Source organism: Lycium barbarum, chromosome 11 (assembly GCF_019175385.1).
Source record: "Lycium barbarum isolate Lr01 chromosome 11, ASM1917538v2, whole genome shotgun sequence".
Lineage (NCBI taxonomy): Eukaryota > Viridiplantae > Streptophyta > Magnoliopsida > Solanales > Solanaceae > Lycium > Lycium barbarum.
The window spans coordinates 66,927,274-66,939,491 of NC_083347.1; the positions used below are offsets into that span (position 1 = coordinate 66,927,274).

General features: G+C 37.4%; 1 long non-coding RNA gene across 1 annotated transcript; it reads left to right on the forward strand.

The window, feature by feature from the left end:
- Positions 1–638: 638 nt before the first annotated feature.
- LOC132617659 (uncharacterized) lies at positions 639–4,294 on the forward strand. The gene is made up of 2 exons (XR_009573807.1): positions 639–1,328; positions 3,987–4,294. It is a non-coding gene; the product is annotated as an uncharacterized LOC132617659 (long non-coding RNA).
- The last annotated feature ends 7,924 nt before the right edge of the window (positions 4,295–12,218 follow it).

Sequence of the window (12,218 nt, forward strand, 5' to 3'; positions counted from 1 at the left end):
TTTTTAATCAATTTATTAGAATTTATCATAATTAATTGAGTGTTTAATTGTGGTTTATTCTGTAAATTGCCCATTAAATGACTATAATTGAAATAATCAATTAATAACCCAATTATGGCCCAATTGAAAGTCAATTTCTATAATTGAGATCATTATTGCAAAATTAGCCTTTTAAATTGTTATTTAGTTTAAATGTGACCTTGCATGAAAGGGCCAAAATCATTGGCTTGATTAATTAAGGTCATTTTTGTAAATGGCACCCTAAGATGGCTAATTGGACCAAATAAGGCCATAATTGAAATAGCCTGGTCTTAAAATTAAGCCAATTAAAGCCATTGTTTGCAAAGATTAGTCTTTAATTGCTTAATTAACCTTGTCTAATCATAGTTAAGGGTCTAAATTAATTAGTATTTGCTTAATTATGGTTACTTATTAAAACGAGTGTCAAAATCCGATGTATATACACATATATACACAGATATACATGTATACATGTATATAACATGTATATATATTGATCAGCCCCTTTCATTTTAATTGAGGACCAGGCCCAGTCCAATTTGGACCGACCTGGCCCAACTCAAGAGTAAAAGGGGTAATACCCCTATACTATTCATTTCCTCATCCCAAAGCCTCCCTACTCTCCCCTTTCCCTTTCCCTTCGCGAAAAAACCCTAGCCGCCATATTTTTTTTCTCTCTATGCGCCAGCATCCCAAAATAGGTAATGGCACAGTGTGCCTTCGCTTTGTACAGTCATGGTTCGATCATTTGAGGTAAAAGATTAATGCCTCATCTCCAAACGACGCCAAACGCGACCTTATCACGATAAGTTCAACTCTTTTCTCTCCAATTTCTGCTTTACAACGGTCAAGTAACTGAATTTCTTTAATTCGGTTTGTTGTGTTGTGATTTTGAATCCTTGATTTTATTCGTTCAATAGGAACCAAGAGGATTAATTTTATTTATCTTAAATTTGACCTTTTATCCATTTGTATACTCGAATCTAGGCCATTGATGCTCAAGGTGAGACTTGAAAGTCACAAATCTAAGCTTGTCCCATATCGATTCGAAATTAGGGTTTGGGGATTCTATAAATAGGGTCCCAATCCTCACTATTTGGGAGGCGGGCAACTGAAATTTCACTTGCATACTCGAAATACTTAAGTTTTGAGCATTTTAGCTTTAAAGACTTTAATAGTTCGAGTGAATTTAAATTTTAAAGTGTTTTGTTTTCTGTTTTCTTGTGTTGATTCTGTGGCCGAGTGTTGGGGTTGAGGAAGCAAGTTTCTACCAAGTCTAATCTCTTCCAAGGCTGCGCATCAAAGAGGTAATCCCCTCTCGTGTTTATTTTTAGTATTTTATTTGGTTTATTAATTGTTTTTTTGTTGAGTGTTTATGATTAAGTGTTTATGTTAAGTGTTTATATGTCTATTTTGGTTTAGTTAAAGTTTGGTACGTCTCTGTAATAGGCATTCATAGCATGTTTAGGCAGTTTATTTTAGGTTAGTTGCATCATTTACTGTTTATATGACCTGAAGGTTAATTAGTTTGTTGGCTAAGACATGCTGAGTGATTATTTTGATTAGTATGTATGGCAAAACATGTTTTATATTAACTAGCTTCAGCTTGTTTATTTAAGTGTATTAACAACTTAAATATGTATATAAATATGAACCTAGGTTGATTTGTTTAAAGCATGCTCTGTTTGTGATTTGGTTGGTTCATGTGGATTAAGGTAATAGAAATTGGTTAGGTTCAATACATTGCTGGTTCTAAGTTTTGTTCTAAGTGTATGTTAGATTGGCCCTGTCTGCTGTCTTGTTATGGAGAAATGAGTGATAAGGTTATAGTTTGTTGGGCATTAATGATGAGAAGTGTAGTCTCATGATCTAAAAAGTATGATATTAGTTTAACATGGTGGTACTAACTGTCTAGCTCATTTTTGCGACCTTGCTGGTTGATTTGTTGAGTCTCAGGCAAGTCTTGAGCTGTTCCAATACCTGCTTTATTGCCATTAGTGCTCCTTTGTTTCAATATTATGCACTGTTAAGCCCTTGCAATATCATCTAAATGTGGGTAATGTGAATATTGCTATGTCATCTAATGAATACCATGCCTGGTTCTGATTTAGAATACTATAAAGCATGATACATAGTTTAAATGTTACATTGGTTAGTGATCTCATAGACTGCTGGAATCTGATCCCTTGCTTATGAAATGTTTGAGTTTGGCTTAGGGTCCCTCTGGTTGTAATAAGCATGATTAGTTCTGTTAAGCTTTCAGTTTGATCCCTGTAATATTTAAAACATGCTGGTGTCTTGTTTAGATGTGCATAAGGTCACCAACGACCCTTTGATTCTGATGTAATGTGATATGTGTCTCTGTGATAGTTTGCTTAATCTCAGTACTGTCTCTGTAATATTGTGCCATTGATGACATAAAACGCCATTAAACCTGAAGAATGTTGCCTCTTTAAGACTCAGCAATACTTAACTGATTTTCAAAAATGATTACCCCTTATGTATGATCTCATCGTGGCCCTATTTTCCAAAACTATAAAACTTATATCTAAGTCCATGATAGACTAACTGATTTGGTAAGTGGCCAACACCTTTGTATGCTCCTTTGATGTCTGTTCTAAGTTAAGGGACTTGCATTTTATTGATGATTCAGTGTCTTAAGTCTCAAAGTAAAAATGGTATGCAAGAAAGGTTTAAGATATTCTAAACTTAGTAACTGTGGATTTAGTTAATGATTTGTGGAATCCTGCAAGTTTCTTTGGGATGCCCTGTTAGGAAAATTTGCACTTTGTGTCCTACCTGACTCTGTTGTACATGCCTATTTCATCTTCCATGACCTCAAATGACTGCTTGTCTTGGTTTAGAAAATGTCAAAAGTAGACCTAAGTACAACGTAAACAAGCAATGAGTGGGGACCTAGACTGAAAGTGAGTGTGTTCTAGGACTTATGTGATTCATGATGTTTAATATGTCAAGCCATCTTCATGTGGCATGTATGCTTCCCCTGTCTCTAAACTAAACATTGTTGTTGTCATGTTAATGTTAAAATTGAAGCCTCTACATTTGCTAAATCTGAACGGACACTAATTGAAATCAGCATGACACACCAGTAGACTAGACAAAAACCACTAGCCTATGTGTTCCCTAATTGATTCTTGTTTGGGCTTATAAGGACCATACTATTCGTTGTTTAGCCTATGCTTTAGCTGAAATTACACTGATACTTAGTGAGGTGTGTAAATGAATGTTGAGGGCTAAAGTAACAAAGCATAAACTGTATTATGCTTGTAATAAAACTGCATTTTTTCACCCTCTCTTGTTTGATAGCATCTTTTATATGAAGGAGTGAGTTTGTTCACCCTGTCTATGGAACTTGTTAGGAATTTCCTTTATCCTGCTTAGTGTTAACCTACATACTGAATGTTGTGTCTGTGCACTTTACCTTATTTCCTATGTATGCATGGAGTTGGTGTTAAGTGTCTTATTTTTTAACTCTTTTTGCCTTGCCTTGTTGAATTCCCTATATATGGGAGGTATATATACCCTTTGATATATAAGGTATATTTAACTTCATATACACTCCAGTGTATATGAAGTGGTATATTTGGTGTATAGAAGTATATATTCCTTCATTTCCTTATAAATATAATTGGTGTTGTGTGGGCTTATGCCATTTCATCACTGTTGGGCCTCTGTTTTAATTGAATAAGTATTTGGTCCAATCTACTCATACTCCCCTCTCTTTTGATGACTTATTTTAAGTTTGGGCTTTGTTTATCTTAAGTAGGAATTTGTTTTGTGATATACTCTTTATTCATCCGCATGTATATTGAACTTATATGTTTCACCCTAGCTGATTATTTGATTATTTGAATACTTAGAAGTAGATACTAATCCTTATCATTTTATGTGTTTATGTGAAATCATCCTCGGGCCACTTTCCTGCACTCTACCTGTTGGGCTAGAGGTCAACTCTCCTTATTTTGATCGAGTCCATGAGAAAAATGGCAGGGGAAGCTACTATTGTTCAAGCCCAGCTATGGGTGAAAATAGCTAACTGGTGGGCTTAGATAGGCCCACCAGCCCAAACTCTCCCTTTATATTCATTTTGTGTAAAATTGTATTTGTAAAAGAATGCTTGAAATTATTGGAACCCATATGTATGTTAGGACCTAGGAAACACCCAGTAAGTTAAGAAGGTTGCCACAACAAGTTAATTTTCTAAAAAAAAAAAAAGGCCAATAACCATCTTTTAACTGAAATAGTTTTAAAACTGTTCTTTTGAAAAAGGGTCACAGTTTAAGGAATATAAAGAATTGAAATTTGCCTAAGTTCAAATGATTTTCCTAAGTCTAAAATTGATCCATTTTTTAACTGCTGGGAACCATGTTCATATTAACAAAAAATGGACTTCAAAAATACACTAAGAGATTGGTCTAAAACAATGATTTTGTAAAATTGGGCTGAGGGTTCATGATGTCACCCCTTCATAAGGCAGTATGAGATCAGTTTAAGTCACTTATTAGGCCCTTGATGTTCAGATATGAGTACAGGGGTGTTTGGTCACTAGAGGTCAGACACTTGTCAAGACTCATCGGTTTGGGTTGTAACACTTGTATTAAGGATCCGTAGAATACGGTTGAACTGCGAGCTTCAATGTGTGATTAATTATAATTATTTGCTAAAATGATTTTCTTTCTTGTACAACTATCATGGCATATCACAAATCATTTTTTGGTCAGAAAAGAGTTTGATTTTCGTTTAAAAAACTTCATAAGGTTTAGAGTCATTCCATTTTCGGTCCAAAACATACTTACGATTTCTCTTAAGTAGAGTTTTCACTATTTGGTCCAATGTCATATCTTTAGTCCTTATAAGTTTTGTTTTGCAAAAATAACTTGAGTGTATCTCCTCTGTAAATATGCCATAGGTTGTACAAGTACATAAAAAAATTTCTCTTTAATGTAAACACAGTTATCCATTATAATCCTATTTAAAGGTCAACCATATTCTACTTTTTAGAACCCTTCTCTCAAATTAAAATCCAAGTGTATTTCCTCTTGTTTTCTTGACTTAGGGTTTGGGCTTGGGCCGAAAAAGTTTGAAAGAAAACTTAAGTTATTTTGGAAACTCTAAAATGCTTCATTTTCAAGAAATCAATCCGGTTTTTGGTCTTCACCTTTAAAAGGAAATCTGCAGTTTTTAGTCAAAACAGTCCCGAAAATGGTTTCGGTTTTGCATCCATGTTCAAATGTTATTTTTCTCAGACTTTGAATACATATTCATGTACTTCATGTACCCATATACCATTTTCATGGAAAATCATGTACCGTTTTCATGCATAATTTATCCTTTGTTAATTCTAAGTTTAAAATTCATTTTTGAAAGTCTCCTAATCCATCTATGCGATATATCTAAATTCTAACCATTCGGGTTCCAATATTTACACGAGCATTCTCTATATTTACTGTCACGACCCAACTCGTGGGTCGAGCAGGCACCCACACTAACCCCCCTGGTGGGCGAACCCTTCTCGTACTTTACCAATTTTAGAATTAATAATGCGGAAGATTAAATCATGCAAGCAGTCTCAATATTAGAAATAACTAAGTGTGGAAACTACAAACGACACCCCAAGGATCTGGTCAAGTGATAATACAAGAGCCACTACACAAGTACATAAGTCTGAATAATGGAGAGTACACAAGTGTCTAAAATACTGTCTGAAGTAGAAAGACGGATATAGCAAGAGAGAGAGAGGTCTTCAGGCTGCGGTCTGGAACAATGCTCACCCTAGAAACTCGAATATGACGCCTCGAGAATCACTCACGAGGGCCTGGCGTGCATCTTGCAACGAACTCTGCACTCAGAAAAGTGTACAACAAGGTAGTATCAGTGCAAACACTATGTACTAGTAGGTACCAAAGGTCGACAACAATTAGTTTACATATATGAAGAAAGAAATGACAAGTAGACATGTAAGCAGTCAAATGCAGTCACTAAGCATATTCAAGCAAACTCACATTAATAGAAACACCAATAGATCTCAATAACCTCAAGTCATAGCCTAGGAGAAAGTCTCTAATCCTCGAGTTCATCAAACCTCTAAGTAAACACCTTACAAGCAAACATCAACTCAATGAATTACCAACCAAGAAATCAATGTGAAAACGTACCATGCAATGATATAAATGGAAATAACATAATCAATGATAGGAGTGGATATGATATGAATGCATGTGTGATGCAATGCAATGCACTGGACAACTATCCTATAACGTACACACATGCTATGGACGAAAATTCTCCACGTCTCGATAATCATAAGCCATGGGGGACCCGCGAAGTCCATGTACCAGTCACTCAGCACACAGCCTAGAGGTGACTTCCGCGATACTAGCCACTCCGTACACAACCCAGAGGTGACTTCCGCGATACTAGCCACTCCGTACATAGCCCAGAGGTGACTTCCGCAATACTAGCCACTCTGCACACATACCAAAGGTGACTTCCTGTAACTACCCACCCGGTCGTTTAACACTTCGAAAACCCGTGCCCAATCCAGGCCTACGATCTTAAATAGTAAGTCCCACGGGGTGTTTAAATGATTAATAGAGTGAAAAATCAGTTTCGAAAAGAGTTGAAAATCGTGGGCCCGGGGCGGAAGACGGTCCGCTATAGCGACCAAAGTACGGCTGCAGTGGTCCCGCTATAGCGAAGATACGTCAGTCGCAGCGGACGTCACGGACCAGTGAACGCGTTTTTCGATGCTAAGTTTTATATTTCACCCTCCCTTTTTATAAAAGACCCTCCAAGGCTGCTATTAGGTTTCACAAGAAGAAAAAAACCCTTGACACCCAGAAGAAGAGGTTTTTCCAACATTCTCCATATTTTTCCCTATAACTATCATCTCTCATGGATTCAGATAAGGGATAGGAGGGCGAGTATTTCACGGAAATTCAAATAGTTGTTCGTCATCGAGGTAGGTTACGGTTTACTTGAGTTAGACTTTGATTAGTGAATCGTATACACATTTAGATTTGACGGGAGGTTGTGTGATTAGGTCTTCGGACACGGAGTTTGGATGGATATATTCATAATTTAATGAAAGTTATGTGAAAATAGTAATTAGGGTAACAATGAGTATCTATTTTAGTACTGGGTGCTACTATTGTTGATGTTTATACGTTACGGGACAGGAAGTGATTATTTGTGGTGGGTAAAAAGGGGTATTTCGTTGTTTAGAGTAATTATCCCAAGGTATAGTTGATTTCCATATTTATTTTCATGTATATTGAAATATTCATATGATTGCCGTTCTTGTTAATAAAGAGGGTTGCATCGAGTGAATAGAAGGAAGGCATAATAGTGCTACATCCTCAAGGGCATAATTCATGACATTGTTTTCATTCATTAACATCATTGAATATATTGCATGTGGTTATGAGGAAATACAAGGAGCAGAAAGTCTGAGTAAGTGCCAGTTGTGTCATTCGGATTGTATAGCCGAGTTGGGTTGAATACGAGGTACTATTCGACAGCCAATCACCGGCACCATTGTAAGGTAAATATATTTACATGTATGAAAAGGCACATTTGATCGAGGGTGAGGATGTGGCCTTGATTGTGACTCAGGTCCGATGAGTGAATTCGGAACGAGTGGTACATGGACGCCATGGGTCCTCTGCAGGTCATGACTACTGAGCAATGACATCAGTTAGCATGTATGTACAACATGATTTATGGCCTTCGCATCGTATTTGCATTGCATAACATTTCATACTTCTATGTCCTCATGATTGTGTGTTGTCAGTTTGTCATATTACATTGTGCATTTCTTATAATTGTGTTATGTTGTGTAAAGTGGTGATCAATATGCGGGTAAGTGTAAGAACGAATTACTAAGGGGTAGACTTCTGCATTGAGTCTAGTGGACTTAGGGAGTCCCGGACTGGTGGATGTGTGGAAAGTATGTTCCGTGGATGTATCAAATTTCAGCAGGTGAACTGGATAGAAAGCTCTAAGGCTAAAAATCAGGAATTAGACGTTAGTGTAAATGAGGAGATAAGACTTAATTAATTGGCCTAAGGGGATACGGGATAGGATTACATTTACTAGTCGGATAACCGGTATTACTACAGGAATAAGAGAATCGAATAATTGGGAGTAGAGAGGTAAGTTTGTATCGGTGCAATAATCTATATTGGGAGCCTTGATGACACCCGCTGACTATCTGCTATCTTTTTGACTTTATATTATATTGCGTGAACTAATCCTAGTCGACCTATGATGCTTACCAGTACGTGAGGTGTACTGATACTACTCTTGCTACACCCTCTTTAGGTGTAGGTATGTTGCAGGTTTAAGTTGAAGTTTCTTCGAGTGGATCCTCAGACATCTTCCTACAGCCTTGCTCATCTCATTCCACGCAGAGGCTGTGTCGTGTATTTTGTTTAGCCATGTGTAATAGGAGCTCTTGTACCTATCTAGACTAGATTTTGGGAATTGTTTCCTTTTTGTTTTCTTATATCAAAAACAGACTCTGTATGAGTATTTACTTTTAAATGTGGGATCATTAAGTAATTGTGTTAATAAAATCAGCTGAATGTTGGGTCAGTTGGTAGGGTTCTCCTACTACGTAATAATATGGTAAGTGCCCGCACGGCCCGTAGTTAGGGTCGAGACACTTCCGCAATACTAGCCACTACGCACACAGCCCAAAGGTGACTTTCGACTTTCACTTTCTTATCATACGCTCCTATAATCTTTTTCCATCAATTTTTACATTGGAACCACATCACATTATCATGACAAATGCAAGATGAAATGCATTCATGAATGTCGAATTCAACAATAATCATGGGGGTGAATAACCATAACAACATCCGTAAATCAACAACTAATGCACATTTATCCCCAAATTTGTGCAATGCCACGTTCGGAACAATTTCCCTTCAGACCGTATAGGTAACATCAAATAATATATGCATGAGATGCCATATGAACTATGCATGTAGCAAACACCACAATAAGAAGCCTCGGATGTTTCACTTCCTCACTTATCATCATTAGTATCAAGTCACAGTTCAAACCAATGTATCAGATGAAATGAGAATGCATGTCGTGCAAGATAACCTCAGTAACCGTAAATCATAATCAGATCTCACTCATGTCTTATCATAAGTACACATCACAATTCCAACCTAAATCATTATCCTTTCCTTTTTTCGGTGATAAGTGACATCATAAGAGAGAGATGAATGCATCGCAAAATACAACATAGTTAATAGGGCGACAAGCCCAATATATCACATATGGCGACAAGGCCAATCACGATAACAAGGCAACAAGCCCACATAGTCAACAACAATACCAACCTAAAGGTATCCATCCCAACTTCATATCCGAAGGCCTAACATGCTTTCCTCATAAATAACTAACTCCTACATATGCTTCATGAATTGGATTCTAACCGAAAGGTAAGCCGTAACATACCTCAATGCCGAACAGCTGCCACGAACCGTCACACGTGAGCCTTGCCTTTTCAAAGAGCCCCTGAATACTCAAAGTCTAGTCAACATCAAAATCTAAATTAGAAACGAAGACTAACGATACCCATATTGTTATAAACTAGTTCGAATCGAAAATCATACTTTAAGTGAGGAAATTTGACCCACAAGGGCAAAACGGGAATTTCAAGATTGGAAATGGTAACCCAATATTCTAGAAATTCAATACTACTCCCCAACTTCTAATTAGACTCAATCAGTCATCAATTTCATCGTTTTAAAAAAAACCCCAATTTAGGCATAAACCCTAGTTTTCCATAATCAATTCTTTAATTCAAATTAGATATTCAAGCTATTATCCACAAGATTCAATGATTATAATAGCGAAATTCATTAAATACAGTCATATTCATAGCTTAGAATTTAAATATCCATAATAAGATTGTAAACCCATCTTCCCCAACTAATCCCATTCATTTCACCATGGATTCCAACTTAGAAAGTAATTAAACATAAAACAAGGTCAAGGAAACTTACTCAAAGATGATGCAACTCCCAAATGCTCTCAGATCACCCTAAGAACTCTTAGGGTTTTAATTTTGTGAATGGGGAAGAATTAGTTTAGAAAGGGGAATAAATACCTCCAAATACAGCGACACTCGCTCCCGCAGTAAAACTTCTGCTGCCGCGAACCCGCTTCGGCGGATAACCATCTGTGGAGCCAGACCTCATTAAAATACTCAAGACTCACGCCTGCGGGTCAAGTCTAGCAGAGGCGGACCCGCAGAGGCACAAGGTTGATAGCTGAGGCGAGACACCAGAAATCAGGAAAAATCTGGTTTCAAGTTTCATCCCAAAATCCCGACATTCATCTTAGGACTCTCGGATCAAACTAGATATGAAAACATATGTAAAAACACGCTACGAACTCACTCGTGGCACCGAATTCCCAGCGGAAGTCGTTTTGACCGTGTCAACCCCTAAACGGCCAAAATCAACTTCCCAACCAATGGTATGATACTTTCCTGAATGCCTCAAGAATCGAACCGGATATCCCATCATGTCATAATCGACTCTTCAGACCTCACAAAATCGATGAATTTTTGAAAAAGGTTTGTTTACCCAAAAGTCAACTATTGGTCAAAGATTTTTCACTTTAAGGCTCTAAATTCCACAAATCATTCTAGAACTCTCCCCATGACTTCGGGAATCGTGTCGCCCATCTGCACAGGTCAAAATCATACTATCAGGTCTCGGGGAAGTGTCAAAAGGCCTAAATGATCAAACGGCTCGTTACATCAGATACCAATTAAACAATTATTCGTCCTCGAATAAAGAAAGATAGTACGAAAGCTGACGGTAACCAAGGAATCTTTATTATAACCACATGAAAGCCTCCACGGAAAGAAGCACGCCAAAATCACTACCCGTTCACCTTATCAGTCAAAACTTCCTTTAATTTAGCTCCAAGATCCAATTTTCCATACTTGAATTTCTCTCGCAACTGATCCTCGAATATAAGAACTGCTTTTGCTGGAATTCTCGGATTCGATAAAACCACACCTCTGAACGCGATCGATAGGTCCCACAAACATTTCCCCCAAACAACACAATCCTTTAGATATAGACACAACCATAGCCCACTCTGAACCGGTAAAATATTCTGATTCCCCTAATATTTCTTTCCCACCTTCTAAGCCATTCTTCACACAACGACTCCTTAGAAACGCGTAAACATGCGCCATAAGCTTGATCATGATTTCCTTTTTCCAAAAAGAATCCTTGCTTTATGAGAGCAACTCTAAGAAATTCTATCAAATTGATCTTACTCACAGCCGATTTCGCTAGTTCTAAGTCTGCTAGTTCCATAACCTGATGTGGAAACCACTTAGACAAAACCCTCTCTAAATCACCAAACCGGAAGCATACCCACTGAATACCTCGTCGAGCTAAATTCTTAGGAACCCATCAGATCACTCTAAAGACTTCTCACAACCATTTGTACCCCCTGAAATCATTACCAAGTACTGACGTAAACCATTATAACTGTTTGAATAGCTACCCTCGATAAAATATCATCAAGTCCACTCACAAACCATGATAAAGCTTGGTAAACCTATCATACCTCAAATCTGAACTGAAGCCCATCGAATTCGTGAGGGTGATTTACTAGGAAACCCATAAGTCCTTCTGGAAATATAAACATAGTCCACCAGACTCTAATCGAACAATTCTGACACCAAATGAATTCACAACTCCTGAATACCACCAATAGTCCACTCGAATTGACTCCAAACTTTACGAAACCAAACACAATCCTATTACAAATTTATGGCGACCTTCTCATGTATGGTCAATCATGTCCCAAACCGATGGGCCATGACCAGTGCTCGAACTGGACACCCGTATATGAACCTGCTCGATATGATCAAACAAAAACTGGAAACAATATGGCAATCTGTAAAAGCACGTTGTAAACTCATCATATCATACATCAGAAAGAACATGTCTCTTGAGAAGCCACAGTTAACAAAACATAACAAAATATGCAAGCCGATAAGGCTGCCACTATGCACGGGAATTTCCAAAACGAACTACATCTGCATAGCTGATCAAACCGTATATACGCAACCCACATATGTCTACATACCTCTAAGAGTATAACAAAGCCTATGTCAAAGGATCTAT